At 34.6% G+C, this 22,358-nt stretch overlaps 1 protein-coding gene across 38 annotated transcripts in view; it reads right to left on the bottom strand.

Moving 5' to 3' along the window:
* PTPRD (protein tyrosine phosphatase receptor type D) overlaps positions 1-22,358 on the bottom strand; it is a 1,154,223-nt gene that overhangs the window by 680,211 nt on the left and 451,654 nt on the right. For all 38 annotated transcript variants that reach the window (XM_071425013.1, XM_071425049.1, XM_071425014.1 and 35 more), the window contains exon 6: positions 3,710-3,758. The gene's annotated coding sequence lies outside the window, so the exon portion shown is untranslated. The remainder of the gene's footprint in view (positions 1-3,709; positions 3,759-22,358) is intronic.

Here is a 22,358-nt window from a genome sequence, read left to right as displayed (position 1 = left end):
ATCTGAATGCATTCAGGAACACTAATATGCTTTTAAATATATATGCCCATACTTATTTGTATTTATTTTCATCCATTCATATGTAAACAAGTAATCATAAGTAAAGTGTTCTCCAAATACAATGTTAAATGCAGTAACTAGTGTCAAGGTGTTTCCAGCTAACATACAAGCATACTTATAGAAATATATCTGATAATTTGTGATACACGACTCAGAGGAATGCATGCTAAATGGCATTTTGAGATTATGTCTCCAAAGTCTGTCTTCAAAAAGATTAATTTTAAAATTGGAAAATAGGTGTTTGCTATTATATCGATTTTCTAGATCATATAAAAATATAAGAAGTGATAGAAAAAAAAAATTATGGTATTTATGGGATGATTAAGTATTGCCACACACACAGATTGGTGGAAATTATTTTCATAAGTGTCAGTTTGGAAAAATAGACTTCACAAGCTGAACATACAATAAAACTCAAGCTCACTCTCCATGTCTACTTCCTTCCTGCCACTGCTTTCAAAAGTGTGAAAAAGACAACTATGTTAGCAGAATTGACTCAGTTGCTTAACACCCTGAGTGGAGAGACACATCCTTCACAACTTCTGAAACTCCATGCTGCCCCTTACAGACTCATATCATCTCATATCATCCACAAGGTGTCAGGAAACTGATGTTTTTTGTTTTCTTCTATTGTATATTTTTTAAAATTAATATTTGCTTCTAAAGGAGTATTTGCAAATTTAGGTTGCTGATTTGTAGCTTTTTTGAGAAAATTTGCCATAGTCCTGAAATTTTATTTTCATTCTTTAATCACATGAGGCAACAGATAAATAAAGTATATAAAAGGAGTTAAAAAAAGTCATGAATGAACTATGAGAGAACTAGAAAAAATGGTAAAAATAAGTAGAGCAGAGAAAAATGGGTTTTTTGGGTTTATGTTTTTGTGGGTGCTTTCTTTTAGTTAGATTTGTTTATTTTTAACTGTTATTTATTTATTTTGTATAAAAATATAAGTACTGCTATTAGAGCTTGGCATGGACAGGACCTTGACATAAGGTTGGGTATGTTTCTGATATTCATTGTCTAGTGAAATATTTATTTTCATCCATTAGTTCTCAATCAGTTAATTTTCTTTTTTTTCAAATCTCCGTAAGAACGATCATGTAATTCTTAAGTGAAGAAGAAAGTTGAAATTATTTATTTATTGGGTAATATTTCTTAAATATATACGTAATATAACATCATTATTAGAAAAAATGGAACAACACAGTAAGATTTAGAAAATCAGTACTAGTATTCCTTAGCTTTGTGTGTCCTGGTTTTAGAGTTATTATAATAAATCAGGCATACCACAAACCTTTCTTTAAACTTCTAACTCAACCAAGCATGGTTTTGATCCAAATTTTTCAAGGATTCTTTAATGTCCAGTAGCTGTCTCTATCATAGTCTGTTCTACTGTTCTGATGCTCTGTTCTACTTCAGTCAGCTGGATCACTTTTATGTATATAAATTTCAGTCCAATAAAACAATGTAAGAAAGTTCTCTGACAAATCTGCTGTACATACAGTTTACAAACAATGCTGAGGAGAATCCCATGTTTTACAGGCATAATTGAACTTTATTAATTCAAGCAAGGAATTAATTTGACTATTTATCTTTCTACTTTAAGTAGATTGGTAAGATGATAATGTTGGAAAAGAGCCTTCTTACATATTAAATCCCTACCAGATGCATTTTTTAATTGCTCCAGCTATGCTGAACTTAAGTGATCCGATTTAAAGAGGCAAATTGGGTTTTTTCTGGGTTTGTGGCTTTTTTCTTCTTTTTTGGGGTTTTGAAGGTTTGAGAGGTTTTTTTCCTGGATTTTCCCACAAAAGTTAATGATTTCTCTTTTGTATTGCTTGGGGAGGTCTATTTGTATTATTATTTTTTTAATATCAAAGCCTCCTCCCTATTAATTTACCATAATTTTATTAAATATATATATCAATTATTTAATGCAGTTAGCTTAGCTGCCTCCTGTATTCATACCCATAAAAGTCCTGTAAAATAAAAGGCTCCTCAAACCATGATATACCAGTCTTTGTATACTTTCTTTGAAAATCAAGCTCTATTATACACAATAAACACACACATATATGCTTGTGTGTATTTTATAGCATCAGTTTGTCAAAACATAAGAGGAAAATGTTGCCAGGCATCTTATATTAACTAATATACCAGAATTATAGTGAGACTTCTCTAACAGTCACTTCAGTGTATTTTTATTAAAAGCTGACAGTGTTTCCTCAACCACCAGAAATTTACAAACTTCACAAGGCACTATGTATACAGTTAGCAGTTTTGATGATAGTAGATTTGCTTACTTATAAAGAATTATGGGATAGCAATGATCAATCTCATTCTGAAGGACTGAGCAAAAGAACAAGAAATAAACTCATGGAAAACCAGCAGAAACAAAATGAAAACAAAGTCCACCAGAGCTGCCTAAATATTAAGAAAGAATATTTTACTTTTTTTTAAAATTGATAATACAAAATTTTAAATTTTAGGCTTTCACAGGAAGCCTTTGAAGCAGAAATATGCCATAAAACAAAAAATCTGTAACTCAATACAAAAGTAGCAACATGGAAAAACTGACCTACTACTTTCACACAGTGAGTGGAAACACAAAGCAAAGCTGACAGATCTGCTCTCCTGGGTTTAGGTTTGCACTGTCTAGAAGTGCTGTTTGCTGCCCATCTATGCACAGTATGACAGCTATTTGTGTTGTACAAATAAGGTTTACTCAAGAGTTTGATCTCAATTGCATGCTAATCATATTGTCCCTTGTTATGAAACCAGCACTTTACGTTGTTAAGTCTGATATTGTGAAACAAGCTTAAGACACAGGAGAATACTCTGGTAACCTATTTAGGCTTGTTTGTCTTATTGCATTACTTATTAAATTATTTCGCGAACATGCTAAATATCAATTGACTTCATAGTTAACATAACATTTCTCAAAAAACTTAAGTTTATGGAAAAGTGTAAAAATTGATTTATGACAACCAAATTTAAGATTTCCAGTCATTTTAGTTTTCATTATAACAGGTCATCTTTCTTATCCCTCACATTGTAATATAAAAATCCTGACAGTAAGAAATAACTTTGATAGAACCTGTAACATGGCTGTATTACTGTTTTCTGCTGCTTGGCCCTGATTCACTTCTAAAAGATGGTTTCTCACCAGTTATTTAATGTACAGAAATTCAGTTTACAACTCGAGAACCTCTGTCATTTTGCAGATTGTTATCTCCTTGGTTCATGTTATGTCTCTCTCTCTGAAATTACATAATTTTCTATGTTTGATGACTATGTTAATGTAAGTCTCAAAATGCAAAATGTTCAAATTACACATAGTGCATTGAAGTACAGTTACGAGATGATGTCTTCAGTCAAACTATGTTAAAATACAACAAACAAACAAAACATGAACAATTTTATTTTACTGTTATGAGGTAAGCCTAAAAAACTCCTTCTTCCTCACAGTATCTTGAAACAAATAGAGATTAATTAATCACTGACATTACTGGTTGATGTTATCACAGACTCGGTGGGACTTCTTTGGGCTTTTTATGTGTGAGGAAATATGATCATATGGTAGAAAACAGTTATTCACACAACCATCCCAATTCAGGATAAAGAAATAACAAATCTTCTTACTCACCCTGAGCTTGCAGGTTTGGAACACAATCAAAACAACTCTATCCTGAGATCTGAAAAACACAAAACAAAAGCTTTCTATCATCACTGACAATAAATAGTCGGACATTAGATATACAACAAAACAAGTAAATGCTTGTTCAATACTTGTAAAAACCACAAATAATTAACTTACATATATCCTACATGATTGACTTAAACCTCAATTTACTTAAACCTCAAAGAGTGCATTCTAAAATAAGCACATTTTATGTCAGAAAAGCAGCCCAATAAAAGCCTAAGCTTTCAAGTGTGTTCTGTCTTCCTCTCCCTACACCCACACAGTGTTTTGAAGAAAAATCAATTTTAAGCTCTCTCCTGGAAATTAAAATTTGTGAATTTCTGTGGACACCAGTAAACTCCAGGGATATCCGGATAGAAGAACTCCGACTGCACACCAGAGCAATTTAAATTATCACTTGAGGAGTTTATTTGAACATAAAAATTTCATTTGGAAAACAAATTACTTTTATGCTTAGAAAGTAATAAAAAACATCAGACCATATTTTAGGATTTCAGTTCTAGGAAGGGGAAATCAAAACAATTAAAATAATAAAGAAGGATCTATTTTCTGGTTTGAAAAGGGTAAGAATGCTTTGTGATGACTGATGAAAGTGCACCAGGGTAGAAGCAATAGAGTCTGACTGGACATGGATGTTCGTAAATACAGGGATGCAAGAGGAAATGCTTTCTATAAAAGCAGAGGAAGAAAACAGATTAGTGCAGCAAATTCCTTTATGATCATCAAATACAAATGATTCATCTTTGAATTCATTTCATTTCATGGAACATAACATTCATTTCATGGAACTAGATGCATTTTTTTATAATTGCTTAGATTTGTTAAAATTATCAATACTATAACCATGGTTATTCCATTAATAAGGTTTGAGGTTATACATTAGCTTAATAAAAACAATCTAAAATTGATTTTCCTGCAGCAAATTACTTTCCAACTTTTTGTCTACAGGCATTTTTCTCTTTCCAGTGCAACATTAATGAAGATTAATGCTCAAAATTTAAAATCTGGTAAATAAATATCAGAAAATACAGAAAATAGAAATGTGTCTCTTTGGATAGTAAAAAAGAAAGATACATAGAAAAATTACATAAACATAATATAGAATTTATTTTCGTTTTATGCTAATGATAATTAACATATAAAAGAAGAATATTAGATACTATATTGGTAATCTCCATGCTTTGGAGGAAGCATGTATGCCTCTGTAATCTTAAGATTATTCAAGACATCCTATTAACAGATTATCCATTCAGTTCTTGCAGTGTTGCCAAGTTTTAACAATTTTTCCATGCTGTTTGTATTACATAAATTAGTTTTGTGGGGTTTTTTGGTTGTTGGTTTATTTTTTTTTACATTGGTTGTTTTGTTTGTTTGTTTGTTTGTTTGTTTTTGAGGGATTGCTCTTGGATTTTGGGTTTGTTTGTTGGTTTGGGGTTTGTTTCATGGCTCAAAGATTAGCAGATTTTTTTTCCCAAAGGGTTTTACACATTAAAAAAAATAACCTGAAGATAAAAATATATCTATTTACCCTTTCTTTATATTAAATTAGTCTAGTTTTTTTTACTTTTAGTTTCTAACTAGGGTTTGAGCTGAACATTTATCAGTGAAAATCCAGTGGAACCTCATCAATGTCTTCAAATTAAAGACCTCAGAATTCCCACCATAAAAATACATTTAGTATTAGGTCTCTCAACCTGCTGAACAGTCTGTTATCTCTGCAGAAGTCATCATGCAATATTTGGCTAGGAGGAAAAAACAAGGAAAACCCGAACAAACCAATAAAATTCTTATTTTAATAGTTTAACTTTTTCTCACAACAATTTTTTGGTATTTTTTATTTCTCCTCCCCTTCCTCATCCTAGAACAACAGCAGTAAATGAAATCTGATAGGAGAATCACAGTGCAAGTGAAAATATACCTCTTAAGCTAAATATACTTTGCAAGCACTGTCTTAAGAATCTAAAATAACCTGAGTGTCTACAACCTTTTTCCATTTTATTATTTGGAATCTCCGCGGGGACAATTAGGCTAGACTATTTTGCTCTAGTTTTAGCCAACTGGAGGAAAAAAAGTTACGTAGAACTGAAATTGGGTGAAAAACCCTCTATATTACAACCTTCCCAACAAAATTAGTTTGTGGCAGCACTCTGATCCTTACATAGAAGGCCTCCAAGTACTTAAAATTGGGAAATTATGTGCTAATAATCTTTATGCATAATCTTAGTTCTGCTGTGAACTAAAATATTGACCCAGAAAAGTTACAAACTCTGTTCACAAACTTTCCTGCTCTGTAAAATCTTTTTGGGAGTTCTAATTATACACTCTCAGGTTTAGATGAAAATGCTATTTTTATAAATTATTTCTTTGTATATAAATTGAAAATATCAGTAAGATAGTTCATTGTATTGTATTGCCAGAAATTAATTGTACTTTAAAGAGAACAGGAACTCTGCCTCCTGGAAGTAGTTTCATTTTATTTAATATAAAAAGTGATTTATTCTCTAAGTTTGCACACATAACTCAAGGACAATATTCAGCAATAATTTAAATGTTTAGCAAGTTTCCACTATTACAGGATGTTTCTTCAACAGTTGTCAAGTTTTTAAAGCTTATCTTTACAAAATTGTTTAAATTTCACCAAACCTGGAATCATCACAATTTTTGAAAATAAGAAAGAGGCTACTATAATAAGAAAATGCTTTATTCTATTGAGATTATCACTTCAGTAAAAACCACTGATGATACTCATTAACTAGGTAGACTATTTCATTTTCAAAGTTCTTTTATAACTCCCCCCTTTTAAAGGCACCATATGAACTACCAGGCAGTAACTATCACTCTATGATGACTCATTACTGGACAATGATACTACACTTCCCTCTCAACAGATCAGGTAAAAAAAAAAAAGGAAGGGAATAAAATGTTGTTTTCAATGGTATATTTGCAATTTGAATTTTAAATACTGTTTATAATTCAGCATAGAAAACAATTTCCTCTACTTTTATGATGATGAATACAAAGACAAATTCCAGAAGGAATTCCAACAGTGTGTATTACTATCTCACATTAATTCTAATTTTCTTTGCAAAGGTTTTGCCAAGTATCAAAAGACTTGAAAAGTTAAATTCAATCCTAGGAAAAACATTGTCCAAAACTTTATTTCACTCTCACTATTAGCATCCTGAGATACCCACTCCAAAAGGAGGACAAAATTAAAAGTCAAGGGTGTTCCAAATGGACTATAAAAGAGAAATTTTAAACATTTCGTTTAAGTGTAAATTAGTTTTTTGCACCACTATCTAGTTATTTTTGTATGTCTAAATTATTCTAAATTTTTTTCATGGAGAAAGGGAGGCTTAAGGGGGATCTTATTGATCTCTGCTAATGCCTAAAAGGGAGTTGTAGTGAGGTGGGGGATCAGCCTTTTTTCCCAGGTGACAAGAGATGGAACAAGAAGAAATGGCCTCTTGTTTCATCAGGGGAGATTCTAGATCAGGAAAAATTTCTTCACTGATAGCGTGGTTAGGCATTGGAAGAGGTTGCTCAGGGTTGCACCATCTCTGGAAGTGTTCAAAAACATGTAGGTGTGGTGCTTGGGCAAACGGTTTAGTGGGGAACATAGCAGTGCTTGGTGAAAGGTTGGACTTGATTAGCTTTAAAATCTTTTCCAATCTTAATGATTCTATTATTCTATGAATACAAGATCCTTTCCCATTTCTTAGATTTTTAGAAAAACAGTATAGTGTAAAAGAGATCAGTAATAGTTACATAGAATATTGTGTTGTCTAGTTCTTTCAAAACTTGAAACAGATTTGGGCAAAACCTAATATAAGAGCAGTAAGAATGCATTTTATTTAGGACTGCTCTGTAATTTTCCTGATATCTGTGTCTCCTTCACTTAAAAAAAATGCCAAATGCTATTATTCCCAATTTTATGTTTGATCTGTGTGTTTTCATTTTTGTAATATTCCGACAACAGACATTTCACAACATTTTTCTATTGTTGCTGAATCATAACCTTTGTCAATCTCATAACACTTCTTCAAAAGACACAAAAAATGCCTCCTGAAGAAATCAAAAAGTTCCATTAAATTATATAATCCTTTTTTCTAATTCTCCTGAAGGAATATTCTGGTTTATAAGTAAATACAAGTGTTCATATATCAAAGCCTAAAACCACAAACCCATATGTAATTCAATTATTTTATGGAGATTAAATTAATTACAATATATATACATTTCCTGGCAGATAATGTATACTTGCATAAAATACCTCTCCCTTTCTTCTCAGTACTAACCTTAACTGAAAACCCATCCAGCCTTGTCACCAAAACATTGCAGTTTGGGATTCTCTACCACAGCAAAGATCCCATATCCATTACATGACAATACTATCAAAAGTTTTCTATTACAGACTAATTTTTCCTTGCCGTGTTACTTTCTTAGCTCCTTTTGTTTCTGTGCTGGAATGTTTATATGCTGGAATGGCTATACCTGACCTTCAAGGCAGATGCTCTTTGATTCCAGTGTGGATGATGTTCAGATACGGAGCTTGTAGTATGTTATTATTTGCCTGTGTGAATCTTCACTTTCCCTTTCACTACTTGCCTTTAAAAGCAGAAGGATGAGCATAGAGAAATCAGGAAAGGAGATATGGTATGCTTAAACAGGTTGTGAAATTTTGATGGTGTAACAAGCAGTACTGTGGGATTTATTAAGAATTTGTCTATGTTGCAACAAATTTTTAATATTACGCTATGTTAAAATTTTGTGTCACTGCAGTCTATCCAATTATTTTTGTTTAATATGTGCATTGTGTCATGGCATCCTTGTACTTTTCTTGCACACTCTTGTTTTGTATAAATTGTCTAATTTGTTAGGATTTTTGTAAATTCTAATCCTATCCTCCAGAGCACTTACAATCCTGCCCAGCTATCCATCAGCCAGAGATTTTTAAAGCTTATGGTTTCTTCTGTCATTCAAATCTCTTTTCTTTTAGATGCTGAAAAACAGCATGGCCAAAACAGCCCCCTGTGGAACTCTCCAGCTGAAATGATTAATAATGACTTCTCGTTAACTGAAAGTAATTTTTTCAAACAGTTGGTGGCTACATCTCATCCACACTTTACTGGTCTGCTTAAAAGAATGTAATAGTACACCCTACATCCCCCTTAATGAAATTGTAATTATATAATATTTCCTTTTTTTCTCATCATGGAAAAAATCATGTTTTAGCAGTTTGTAAATAAATTGGACTTACAGAGTCAAAAACATAAAAAACATTTCAGAAAAAGTAATTCTCTCATAATTATCACCATTTATAAACAGTATGAATCTTCCTCAAGCTGCACTGACATTAACATTTGCTTTCAGCACCATATTGGTAATTTTAAAGTCAAAGTTGCAGGTGGCTTGTCACTTTAGTTATTCATTCCTTCAGAAATGTTTATCTATAAAATCTGTATTGTGGGTTAAGAATGTAAATACAGGTATCTTTAAATGTTATATTGTAAATATGCACACTTTAATAGCAAAAGCTTCTTTATAGGCCTATGACCATGCAATTGATTTTAAATAGACAACAAAGAGATTATATAGAGATTCTATATAATTTTCAAAGGAAGAATGATTCATATCAGTTTATTCTAACATCTTTCATCTTTTATCTTTCTAGTATTTTTAACATCAAATTGAAACCAGGGAAGTCAAACATATTCTCACATGAAAGGGCTGAAGTCCAACAGTACTTAGAAAAAAAGCTGGTTTGGCTTTTTTCTCATGTTGTTTTCTAGGTCTTTAAATTTTCAGATGTTCACAAGAAGTGCAGGATACCAGTTATGTTACTATCTTTTTAATATGATGTTAAAATAGAGACTATTAGTTTATTAACAAATGTATAACATGCTAATTACCTTTACAGGAGCTGAACATAATCCTTTTTTTTACGTATTCATAAAGATATGAACTGAAACTACTAAAGGGAGACTTTTTCCAATTTAAAAATATTTGGGAACAATTTTTTTGGTTAAAAAACGACTCACAAATTAAAAACCAGTAGCTGAAGAAGAACTGCTGAAGCCTTCTTAATATAAAAACTGAATGCAACTATATTGTGAACTCTTGCTACTAATAGGTACAAGACAGATGCTAGCATGGATGGTTGTTAGAGGTTATCATACTGTCATCTGACACTTATTAGAGAAAAGGCAGCTCTCGAAGAAACAAATGTCTCTTTTCAGATAAAGAACTAAAATGGTATTAGCAACAGTGTGTCATGTAACATGAGTTATTAATGAATCAGAACTTCTCAATGCACTGAGTAATAAAATTAATTATGTTTTTGAAAATAAAAATATGCAATTCTAATATTTGTTCTAAGCCTTCAGTTTACGTGCTATTCAGTTCTTGAAGCTGTTCTTTAGAGATTCTACCATCCAATTAGAATAAATTTTTAGAGTTAACACTGTGGTGGAATTTCACTTATGTAAAAATGTTAGTCATCATAATTCAAATTTATTAATTCTTTGTAAAGCAAATTTAAAACTTCATTGCCTTTGGACTGATTTCGCCTTTATATAATATTTTAATTGCACTTTTTCATCTGATATTTTTGAAGGATTTTTTTTCTATTGAATCAATTTGCACACAAAGCAGAAAAAAGAAGTAACATAAGCAGTACATAAAGAAGCATAAGCCAGTCAATCTTTTAATTGACCATATAGAAAGGCCACTCCCACATGCTTTACTCTCAAATCTTGGAATAGTTGTACAGTCTTATCACACAGATCTCCATTTATGGTTAATCCATTTCCCAAGCAGTTGCAAAAACTATAAAGTCACTGTATGTAAAGAATTTAAAAGATCCTGGCTTATTCACATAACTTATGGAATATAGAGTATTAGAATCACTAAATATCAAATCTGAGTCTAATATCACCTTCCAAATATCCTCCACAAATCTGAACTATAAAAAAATACATCTTTATCAGAAGACACACCACAAAATACTTGGTAAAATCAACAATCTTTGATCCAAGACAAAAAGCCATGCTGAATTAATGATATAAACTTAGTGGTGAAACTTGGAAAGAATGGATATAAAACCTAACTGATTCCACAATTTACAGAATCCAGTTAAATGTTATAATGTTATTTTACACTAACAGAAAATTGACTCCATTCTTCTAAAAACAAACAAAAAAAATTAAACAAGTTAAAAGTTCATCAAATCTGCAAGCAAAAAGAAATCTTCAACCTAAATAATTTTAAGAAAATACATTATTTAGAGTTTCACAGGAGGAGGAAGAAGTCATCCTATGAGATGAATGAGTGGTAAGATACTTAGCCTTTTAAACATAGTAGTTCCCTTCATAATGTCCATTTATAAATGTAGCTATATTAGTATTGCTTATACTAACATCTCAGTTTTGATGTTTCACAGAACCACAGAATATTTTGAGTTGAAAAGGACCTCTGTAGATCATCCAACTTCCCTGCCAAGGCAAAGTCACACAGGAATGTGTCCAGGTGGATTTTGAATGTCTCCAGAGAGGGAGACTCCAAAACTCCCCGGGTGACCTGAGCTACAAGGATCATTGGGTCCAACTCTTCAGTGAATGGCCCATCCAGGGACGGCCTCGGCTTTATTAGCATTCAAACTAATTCACCTCATCTCATGTTGAGGTCAGTTCAGCTTTGGGAAGAGACAAAATGTGTATTGATATCTAAAATGGGGGAGCCAAAAGGATGGACCAGCTCTTCTCAGTGGTGCCAAGCAACAGGACAAGAGGCAGTGGGCAGAAACTGATGCACAGAAAGTTCCACCTGAACATGAGGAAGAACTTTACTGTGGAGGTGACTGAGCACTGGAACAGATTGCCTAGAGAGGTTGTGGAAGTCTCTCTCACTGGAGATATTCAAGAACCATCTGGTTCATCAAGAACATTCCTGTGCAGTGTGCTCTGACATTACTCTCCTTGGGCAGGGACAGATGATCCACTGCAGTCCCTTCCCACCTGTGATTGTCACTGATTATGTGTTTCTGTGATTCTGTGAACTAGAGGGTTGTTGATATCCCTCGATCTGCTGTCCACACTCATTCTGATACACCCCAGAATACCATTGGCTCTCTTGGCTGCAATGGCACTGCTGGCTTATGGTCAGCTTGTGATCCACCCAGAGTCCCAGGACCTCTGTAGAACTGCTCTCTACTGAACCTATACTGGTGCTTGAGGTTATTCCTCCTCAGGTGCAGGACCCAACATTTGTCCTTGTTGAACTTCATAAAGTTTTCTCCACACAATCTGCCAGCCAATCAAGGTCCCACAGAATGGCAGCACAGCCTTCAGGTGGACGAGCCCCTTCACCCAGTTTCACCTCATCAGCAAACTTGCTGAGAGTACTGTTCATCCCTTTGTCCATCTCATTGAGAGACAAGTGAATATGGCTGGATCCAATATTGCTCCTTGGGGAACACCAGTAACTACACCAGCCTGTAAGTGGATTCTACTCCATTGATCACAGCCCTCAGATCTCTCCCACTTAGCCACATTCCAGAATACTCAGGAATCTCCTAGCCACATTCCAGAATACTCAGGAATCTCCATCACTTCCTCCGTGGACTAGTGTAATATGGCACTATAATCCTGTCTAGGCCGGTATGTAACAATGCCATTATGTCTTTAAGTTGTTTTCAGTGGAAACTTGTTCTACATAAGAAAAAAAAGGAGAGAGAGAGAGAGACAGAAATGTCACAAAAGAAAAAAATCACACTTTGAGAAACAGTATTCTTTTTAAATATCTCAAATTAATGTCACTGAAATCTAACTTTGTAAAAGAATGATTTATGCTAAACCTAATGCAATGATGTCCTCTTACACAGTATGAAACTTTTAAAGGACTCTAGCTGTCCAGTGTTTTGTTATCATTTAGGATAAGAAGACAAACTAGTAATAAAATAGTAGAAATTCTAAGGACATGAGAAGAATCAGAATCAATTGCAGATGTGAACAACCCAGTCTCTCTTGAGACTGTGGAATAGACTAGACGCATTTATTTTATGATCCCTTTTGTTGTGCCCTAGGTTGTAGCAAGAAATGGGTTGTTTTTTGTGATTTCAATCCATGGAGGTGTGCTATTGAATATGAAAATGGTTTTTTGTAAAAATCTTTTTACTGTGAAGTCTGGAAAGACAATTTTAACAGCTGAAATTTCTGTTAGAGTCAATCCAATTTTAATTTCTCCTATAAGCCAGAATACCTGGATTACATAAATATTGACAGGTGGCATGCAGTACTCCTAAAGCAACTATTGAAAATATCAACCATTGATGCTGGACTGATTTCTTCTTATTTAGGTAAATATTTCTGTTTGTTTATATTTTAATAAATGAGTAAATTTATTACGTGACATCATAAAAGTAGTAGATTTGTAGATAAATGTTTTAGATTAATGAAACAGAACAGTTAAAGGGAAAAGAATAAGAGTTGAGAGTCAAGGAGTATAAAGGTAACTGCTACTCACTATTCACAACTGCAAGCCTGATTTTTTTTCTTGATGCACCTTGTAGTTACACCAATGCTTCGGATCTCCAACTTGAAAGCAAAAATGCACTTCTAATACAAAGGGGTTTATGATTAGTCTTCTGAAAGTTTGTTTTACAGAATGTGAATGTTGAAGGCTGAGATTCACCTTAAGTATTTTATGTTGTATGTGAAAGTATATGAAAAAACTGTTTTGAAGAAATCAAAGTCAATAAACAGGCTAGTCTGTTCTCATGTCACAGCTTGCTTTCTTAAAATTAACAGAGAAAAGTATCAAGTAAAAATTTAGTTATAAACATGTATCAGATTATATTTTTTACTGAAGAATTACAAATACTGGAAAAATGCACAAATATTTGGTAAAAACCTTTTAGCTTATACAATTTTTTAATGTATTTTACTTGGTGATGAGCTACAATGTTTGAATTACTATAAAATGGTGTGCTTGGTAAATCAAACTCAAAGAAAAAAAATGCACTCATAAAGTAAAAGCATTTTTAATATATATTTTTCTCAGTACTCTTCCATTGTGATCTCAAACATTAATGAGAGCTCTGGAGCTATTCTACACTTTAATGGGTTATGGCACTAGGACATCTTTTTAGCATTCTCTTGTATCAATTGAAGGAGAAAGATTTGTAATGGTGGACTGTACCATAAAATGAGTATGTGTTCTTCATCTGTGAATAAACAATAATAATATGTTTGACATCACTGTATTTGATGAAACATGTAACATATCACTTTGTTCATTTATGATGAGCACACAAGAGTCCAGAAGACTGAAACTTTTACAACATCTTCATTAGGACAGCTAGAAATTAAAAACTGGTTTTTATGGAGTTGCTATCAACTTGACATTGTTCTGTGTGAGAGCAAATTATTTGCAGTTTGTAGGTAAAAAAATAACAGTGTTGTCCAATTTGTAATATATTTAAACCTCTTTTTCATTAGGAATGTAGTAAATAGGGTGGCCAGCTTTTGGAAAAAGCATACATGAAAAAGTTCATGACATTATTGTAGTTAATGGAGAAGTGTGGGTTTTTTGTGTATTTTTTGTCGAACAGGCGCAGAATGAACAGAACTGTGAGCAGAATGGTTCATATCACTGTTGTATCCAATTCAAAGTTGTTTGCTATGAAATGAAGCTCTAAATCCTACTGGTAACCACTGAAATTTGGATTTTCCTCAACCCAGACCTGTCCTAAAGCCTTTTAAGGAGCAAATAAATCTTTCCCTGAAAAAACATACACTTCAAAACCCCCACAAATTATTATGCAGCAGAATTCCTTTTTTTTTACTGTCTCTTAGATTTATAACTCATTATTTTTCATGGTGGAAAATTATACTCATCACTATTTGCATCCATTATATATATTTCAGGTAGATTATGACAAGGAAGATTTTTGTCCTTTTATTAGAGTCAAAGACCTAGGCTTTTGTCCTTATGTGATAAAACCTTCTTGAAAACATTGTTGAGGTGAAGGAAAGATTGGCTAATTGGCACTCTCTGATTGGATAAATGGTCTTTGATCTGGAAAGCAAATAAACAGTAGAAAAACTTTTTCACATAAACAGTCTGAGCTTTGCTTTTCATTAAGATATCTGAGGTAGGAGAGCAGCTGGTGACAGAAACCTTGGTGAGAGCAGCTAACTGGCACTAGCTGGGGAGAGAGTCACAGAGACTGGCCTAGAGCCACATTATCAGTATATGCCTGCTGCCTAACACACAATGTGATAGATAGCAAAAGCAATGGTTCTCTAGCAACACACATCCACGGGCAGCCAATGCTCTGCTGAGGTGGAGCCAAGAGAGCACAGATGTTGGCGATCCAGCCAGATGCAATACGCTAGTGATTAGCCTGAATGTCCTGCTCCAGGGACTCTGGTGCTGTGTCTGGGCTGGTCACAGCCACTGGGCCTTGGCTCATGTGAATGGGAAGTATGGGAACTGGCTGTGGAATAGAAATATTGGAAAAGAAACTGTAGTTCACCAGGTTAAGTATCCTGCTCAGGAAATTATCGTGTCTCTGAGCAAGCAGTGGTGTTCTGTTCCCACAGCAGTACCACCAACACTCAACCACCAAGAAAGTATTAGAGAGAGACAAAGCAGTCTGCTCCTCAAATATGGTCAGTTAGGTTCAAACATCTACAAGGAGGAAAATTCCAAAGTTCTCAGAGCTATTTATACTAGAAGAAAATCACACTTAAATGAAAAGTTTTTACTAATACCTAGCCATTATTTGTTGTGTTATATATTTTTATTTTTAATAGTGCCATTAAACAGTATCAGGCAGAGTTTGGCTCTGTCTTCTCTGTTCCCTTCTACCGGGTATCTGTACACATCAGAAAGGGCCCTCCATTATGCTATTCCTTCCCAGAATGAACAGGCACGGTTCTGGAGCCTCTTGTGACCCAAGCTTGTGTTGAGGTCCACATCTCATTTTGAGGGACTCCTTGGGAGTCCCTACAGCAGGTCAATGCCTGTCATGTGCAAAGAAGCCTTAGGCTGGATACAGCACTCAGGCCTCAGACACAGAGCAAGATTTTTCCCCAGATCTGCTGGCTGGTAACCTGGTAGTCCAGCCTATGATGTGGCTGTGGCTTCATTTCTGCCTTGGGGTCCCACTCCCTGAAGGTGACCCTGACATCCCTGGGGTGTCTTCTGCTGCTCCAAAGCAGTTGTGCCTGACCTGTTCTGTGTCTATGTTTATCCATTGCAGGGGCTGAGCTTTACATTTGCTTTTGTTGAATATATTGATTAATTTCTTGGGAAATTTAGAAATTAGTGCTTTATGTAGACACATATGCATAAATCATCATAGAACAGTGTAGTTTGGCAAACACCCTTAAGTTCACTGAGTCCAGCTGTTAACCCAACACTGCCAAATCCTCAATTAAATCAACTCCTTAAGCACCACATCTTAGACAGCCTTAGGGATGGTGATTCCATCACTTCCCTGGAAAGCAATTTCAAATGCTTGACAAGCCTTTTCATGGAAAATTTTTTCCCAATATGAAGTCTAACCGTCCTTGAGGCAACTTGAGGCCATTTTGTCTTCTCCTATGACTTGTTACTTGGGAGAAAAGAACAAGATTTATGTTTCTACAGCCTCCTTTCAGACATTTACAGGACAATTAGTTCTCTCCTCAACCTCCTTTTCTGCAGGCCAAAGAATACCCACTCCCCCAGGCCTCTACTCACAGAACTTACGACACAAAGCCTTCTCCAGTTTCATTGTCCTCTTGACATACTTCACCTTAATGTCTTTCCTGAGGTGAGGGACCCAAAACTGAACTCAGGATTCAAGGTGGAGCCTCCCATCAGTTCCAAGTACCAGAAGAAGATCACTCTTCTGGTCCTGCTAGCCAGACTGAGACAAGCCAGGATGCCACTGATCTTTTGTGGCTTCTTGGCCACCTGGGCACTGCTGGCTCATGTTCAGCTGCTGTCACCAGCACCCCCAGGTCATTTTCCTGTGGGCAGCTTTGCAGCCACTCTGCCCCAGCCTGTGGCACTGCCTGGTATTGGTATGACACAAGGGCAGGATCTGATATATTGAAGTGTTGAACCTCACACCACTGGCCTCAGCCCATGATGCAGCCTGTCCAGATCCCCCTGCAGAGCCTTCCTGCCCTCCAGCAGTTCAACAATCCCACACAGCTTTGTGTCACCTGTAAACTGATTAAGGGTGCACTCGATTTCCTCATCCAGATCACCAATAAAGATATTAAACAGGACTGGCCATGATTCTGTGTACATCTTATCACCTTGATCACCTTGTCATTTAACTATCATTCATTAGGCCACGTAACAGTACTTTACATATTGTTATAGTTCATTCAAATTTACCAACTATCCAACCATAAGTGTTGTTTCTTTGTTTTATATAATTTACATAGTTTACTAACTTTCTACTTTTCTAAACCTTGATTAAAACAAGGAATGCTTGTTTTAATCAAGGTTTAGAATGCTTTCTTTTATTGTTTTTAGACCTAACAGCATTAAACATTTAACTTCTGTCAAGAGGTAAAGAAAAACAATCCTTATTCTACAAAAAATGATTATGCAAGTCTTCAGCTTTTCTTGGCTCCTGAGAGCAGGGATTCCGATTTTATTATCTATAGGAATTTTATCAGCTTTGACTTTAAAATTCGAAATTTAGATGCCAGCTTTTTCCCAGATAATATATTCCAAGAGAATGTGAATTCTAAAGTAGTTGTCCCAGAATATATTGTGCAATAAAGTAATATAGTATACCACATACTCATGGTATAGTAATGCCATAAGTATAAATAATCAAATCATGGAAATCAGGTTTATATTAAAAAGTATTATGTATGTACTTTTTGATATATATTCATACAAAGAACAATTGACAAAACAAGTGTCAAATACTGTGCTTTCATCTTTTATGTCAAAACACACATAGAAATCAGTGAAATAAATATGTCTAAACTTCACTTACATGATTTAGTAATACCTTGATCTGAACTAGAAACCAACAACACATGTCTGAAAATTATTTCACACTATCAATCCACAAATTCTATTGTACGTGTCAAGGAAGTAGATGATAATAAACCTTGTATTTGTGTGTGAGTGATGGTGACAAAAAATGAGAAAGGGAGAGAGTGCCATTACAACATAATGTAAGATAACCATTCAATGGAGATTGAGACAGCAAATTTTCCATCAGAACCCCACCAGTAAGAAATACTAGATCATCCCCAAGTCAAAAGTCAAAGAAAGAATTCAGACTTCCTGGGTGCAAGAAGACCGAGTTACTTTGGAATTGTATATACTTGTGCATATTTACTTGTGTATATTCTTAATTGTGTATATGCCTCTGTTTCCCAGAAATCTTCTAACTCACTTGAAATGAATTTAGAAAAAAATCCTGGAAAGATAGTTCATGGCCCTTAACTATTATCTGTCTTATACATTGTGTGCCAGCTTTGGAGTTATTTACTGTAGCGATTTCATTAGAGAAAAAAAGCTTCTAAATGTGAACAAAAGTGCTTTAAATCTGATTCTGCTGTTTCTGATGCACTGCATTATCTTATAGAATTACTTAAAATTTGTATATATCCTACACCAAACTTCTGAGACGTTTACATGCATCAGGGAAACAAAAAAATGTTGTGAGTGTTTTTATCAATGAAGTAAAATAATTAAATATCAGTGCAGGCTAATGATGCTAGAATCTGAACATGTCTAAAATTAGCAGTATTGTCTACTTTAAAATGAACACATTTGTTTTTAATTACAAAAATACTTTTATTTTTATGTTGAAGTCCTTCAATTAATTTACTACATGATAGTCTGATAAGAGAAGCAATATGGTCCTGCTATTATGAACAGGAGAGTTATTCATTCAAATAATTCAAATCATGGTTTTGTCTGTCAGTCTCCTCATTGTCGAATTGGGATTAATTCACGTTCTGTCACTTCAAAGATAAAGAGTTCTGAAATGATTTCTGTTTATAAGCACTAGAAGTATTACAAGTATATTTTATTAAAGCTGAGATAGATTTTTCCTTCCAAGTTCTCTACATTAGCAGAGGAATCTAAAAAAACAAACAAAAAAACCAGTTGAAAGAATTCTTTTAAATATTTCTCTTTCTCTGGGGTTTGTAGAGAAAACACCTAATAAACAGGTAATGACATGTATATCTGTCTATCCATACCATTTTCAGATGGGATAAAGAGACCATACAATTTGGCATGGATTCCAAATTTGAGACGACAAGTAGCACAACCCTAAGAAAGTGATAACCTTCTGAGAGGTAACCATAAGAAGAGGTTATAGAGGGTGCCTATTTTTTTCTGTGCAGTTGTTTATTAATCTACTGTAACATTTTTGTGTAACAAATAAACTAAATCACATAAATTTAGGGTACTTTATGACTTCTTAATTAAGATAAAGTAAAACATGTAGAATCTACTGGATAACATGTAGAATATTGCAAGTAGATGACTCATCTTTATCTCAAGAGATAATAATTTATAAAAATACTTAAGATCTTAATTGTATCAAGAAAAAAATAGTATATTAAGAACATGCATACATTAATGCTATACCATCATGCAGGTCAACAAGTTTCTGCAAATATGTTTATTTGACTTTACACAAATGATACTTGTGCAAGTGAATGTGAAAGTTGTCTAACTGAGTTTCAAAAGCTACTGCTTCTTTTTTTTTTTTGGTCATAACATTCCTCATTTTTACAATAGTGAGGTGTTTCTCCTGAGCTCATTATTTAGTGATTCCTTCATGCAAACTGGTTTTGGATATTTTATTTACATTCCTTTAGGCTTGCCTATGTTGGTTCTAAATGTCAAATAATAGACCAGATCTTCAGACATAACAATTTTTTCATTATGTTTTCCACTACTGACAGGTGTTTCATGAAGTTGTGACTTTTTAGTTCCACTACAATTTCCTCGGGAATTGACACAATGTGGAAGGTTATAGATAGTCACCTCATTTTAAATATCAAAGATTTCTCTTGCCATTTCAGCTAATCCTTTTTCAAAATCTTAAAATAACCAATTTGGCAAGTATGGATTTGGTTGAAGACTTTCATTAAGTGAGGGAACTTTTATGAGGTAATTTTTGGGTGATATAATTTAAATACATAGTTTGAGTATCATATGTTTAGATTTTTAAATGGTCTTCCACCTGGTTTTGTGTGCTTTTTGCTTTTTTCTTCTGCTTATTGTAGAGCTGTTGTAGTGAGAGCTCATTTGAGCTTGTCCAACCTAAGTGCACTTCTCAAGTTTCCACAGTAAGTCATTTGGGTTTTCAAATATTTTTTTAAAACTTTCATTTCTACAGAAATGAAAAAGATTGGTATATTCTAAAATGACAAGAGCCTAAAAAGAGAAGGTGTAATACATTTTATTCTTTCTCAGGTCTTCTGAATTCCCCTTCTTAATGATGTCCCAGCCAAGACTTCATTCCTATCCCATTTAAATGCTAAGCATCAATATTTTTTAAGTATTTGAAAAAAAAACTGCTGAAGTTTAGTATTAAGACATAACAGCTGTGAAGCAAACTCCAGAAAAGCTAAGTATATTTCCAAGGAAATGACTGTGAGTGAATTTAAAACTCTGTGATATAAGATTCATGTAAATATAGGTCAAAAATTATAACTGAGCCATTAAAACTGTAGGCATATGTAGAAGCAGTATCAGACATAAAAGTCATGATATCAAAGCACTTCCATTAGGAACATGAAGAATCACTTTCTTCGTGGCATTATGTATTTATGTTTTGTGCCTTATTTTAATTTATTTTAGGTTCTAGATACTTAGAGATATAATTCTTTTAATGTATCTTCAAAATGTTGAACAAAGCACTCCCTTTTTGTGTGTGTATTTCATATACAGAGCTGTATTAGAAACCTTAACACAACACTAAACAATAAATTCACTCTCAAAAATTTTTATAACTCTTCTTTTGGACATGAGGTTTAAGAACACCAAGACCAAGGCGCTGCACCTGGGTAACATCAATCCCTGGTATCAGTACAGGCTAGGGCATGAATAAATCAATTCACTTAGGACTTAGGAGTAATGGTTTATGAGAAGCTAAACATAACCCAGAAATGCACACTTGCAGCCTAGAAAGCCCATAATATATTGAGCAGCTTCAAAAGTAGGGAACAGTGGTGTGAGAACAATGAGAGGAACAACTCTACAAACAGCAAGGTCAGTGGAAAAGGAGGGGGAGGAGGTGCTCCAGGTGCTGGAGCCCACATTCCCCTGCAGCCCATGGGGCAGCTCAGTTTGCTGTGCCCCTGCAGCCCATGGAGGACCACAGGGATGCAGAGATCCACCTGCAGCCTGTGGAGGAGACAAGTGCTGGAGCAGGTCTGAAGGAGACCTGTGAGCCCGTGGGAAGCCCACACTGCAGCAGGCTCCTGGCAGGGACCTGCAGACCTACGGAGAGATGAGCCCACGCTGGAGCAGGTTTTCTGGTAGGATTTGTGATCCTCTGGGGGACCAGCACTGGAGCAGTGCAGTGTGAAGAAAACTGACACAGATTGGACAAGTTTGTGAAGAACTGTTCCCTGTGGGAATGGACTCACATGGAAGAAGTTTGTGTAGAACTGTCTCCTATTGGAAGGACACCACACTGGAGCAGGGGAAGAACTCTTTTTCCTGAGCAGCAGCAGAAACAATGTGATGAAGTGATCACAACCCCCATTCCCTGTCTTCCTGAGATGAAGGAGGGGGAGGAAGGGCCTGGGAAAGACTAAGCAGTGGGGGGAAGATGTTCTTAAGATCTATTTTACTTCTCACTCTCCTGTTCTGATTTTGTTAAATTTAATTTATTAAATTTAATCAATATCTCAACTTGAGTGTTTGTCTGTGACAGTAATTGGTCAGTGACCTCTCTGTATCCTTATCTCAATGCATGAACATTTTTTTTCTCCCTGTCCAGTGGCAAAGGAAAATGATACAGCGGATTTGGTGGGTGCCTGCATCCAACCATGGTCAACCCACTCCACTCATTTTGCTTCCTGATGTCTCACACTATTGTTCCTAATGATACTCCAGTTTCACAACTCCTTACTCAGGCCTAGAGAGGTAGCATGACTCCTGAAAAGGATGTCAAGTACAAACTGGTAGGTACTTTATGAATACAAATCTATGACTAGGAATTAGATTATGCTTTTCAAGTGAAAACTTCATGTAGTTAGGAGATCACCTGAAAATTACCACATTCTCTCCCTCTTCTACCTCCTTAGTCTGGTTTAGAAATGAGAGCCTGAGACGTGATATTTCCACATTTTCCTCATGTACGTGTCTGCTTTGATCTCTTTCACAATGTAAAAGAATTTTCCTTGGAGTTCAACCACCTGCTCTCATTGTTCCATGGGATTCAGTGCTTATGTCACATGAAAAAGATAAACACCTAAGAACAATAATGAAAAGGGAGTGGAACTGAAAGCCATGGGTGTGGCAGTAGACTGTGTTTTCATTAGTAAAAATATTTTAACTAGAATATTATTTTGTTATGAAATTGTATAATAGTAAA

The sequence above is a fragment of the Agelaius tricolor genome, unplaced genomic scaffold (assembly GCF_023055355.1).
Source record: "Agelaius tricolor isolate 1412-34295 unplaced genomic scaffold, bAgeTri1.0.p SCAF_4, whole genome shotgun sequence".
Lineage (NCBI taxonomy): Eukaryota > Metazoa > Chordata > Aves > Passeriformes > Icteridae > Agelaius > Agelaius tricolor.
The sequence above is the reverse complement of the archived record's forward strand: the minus strand, read 5'-3'. Positions and strand labels throughout refer to the sequence as shown.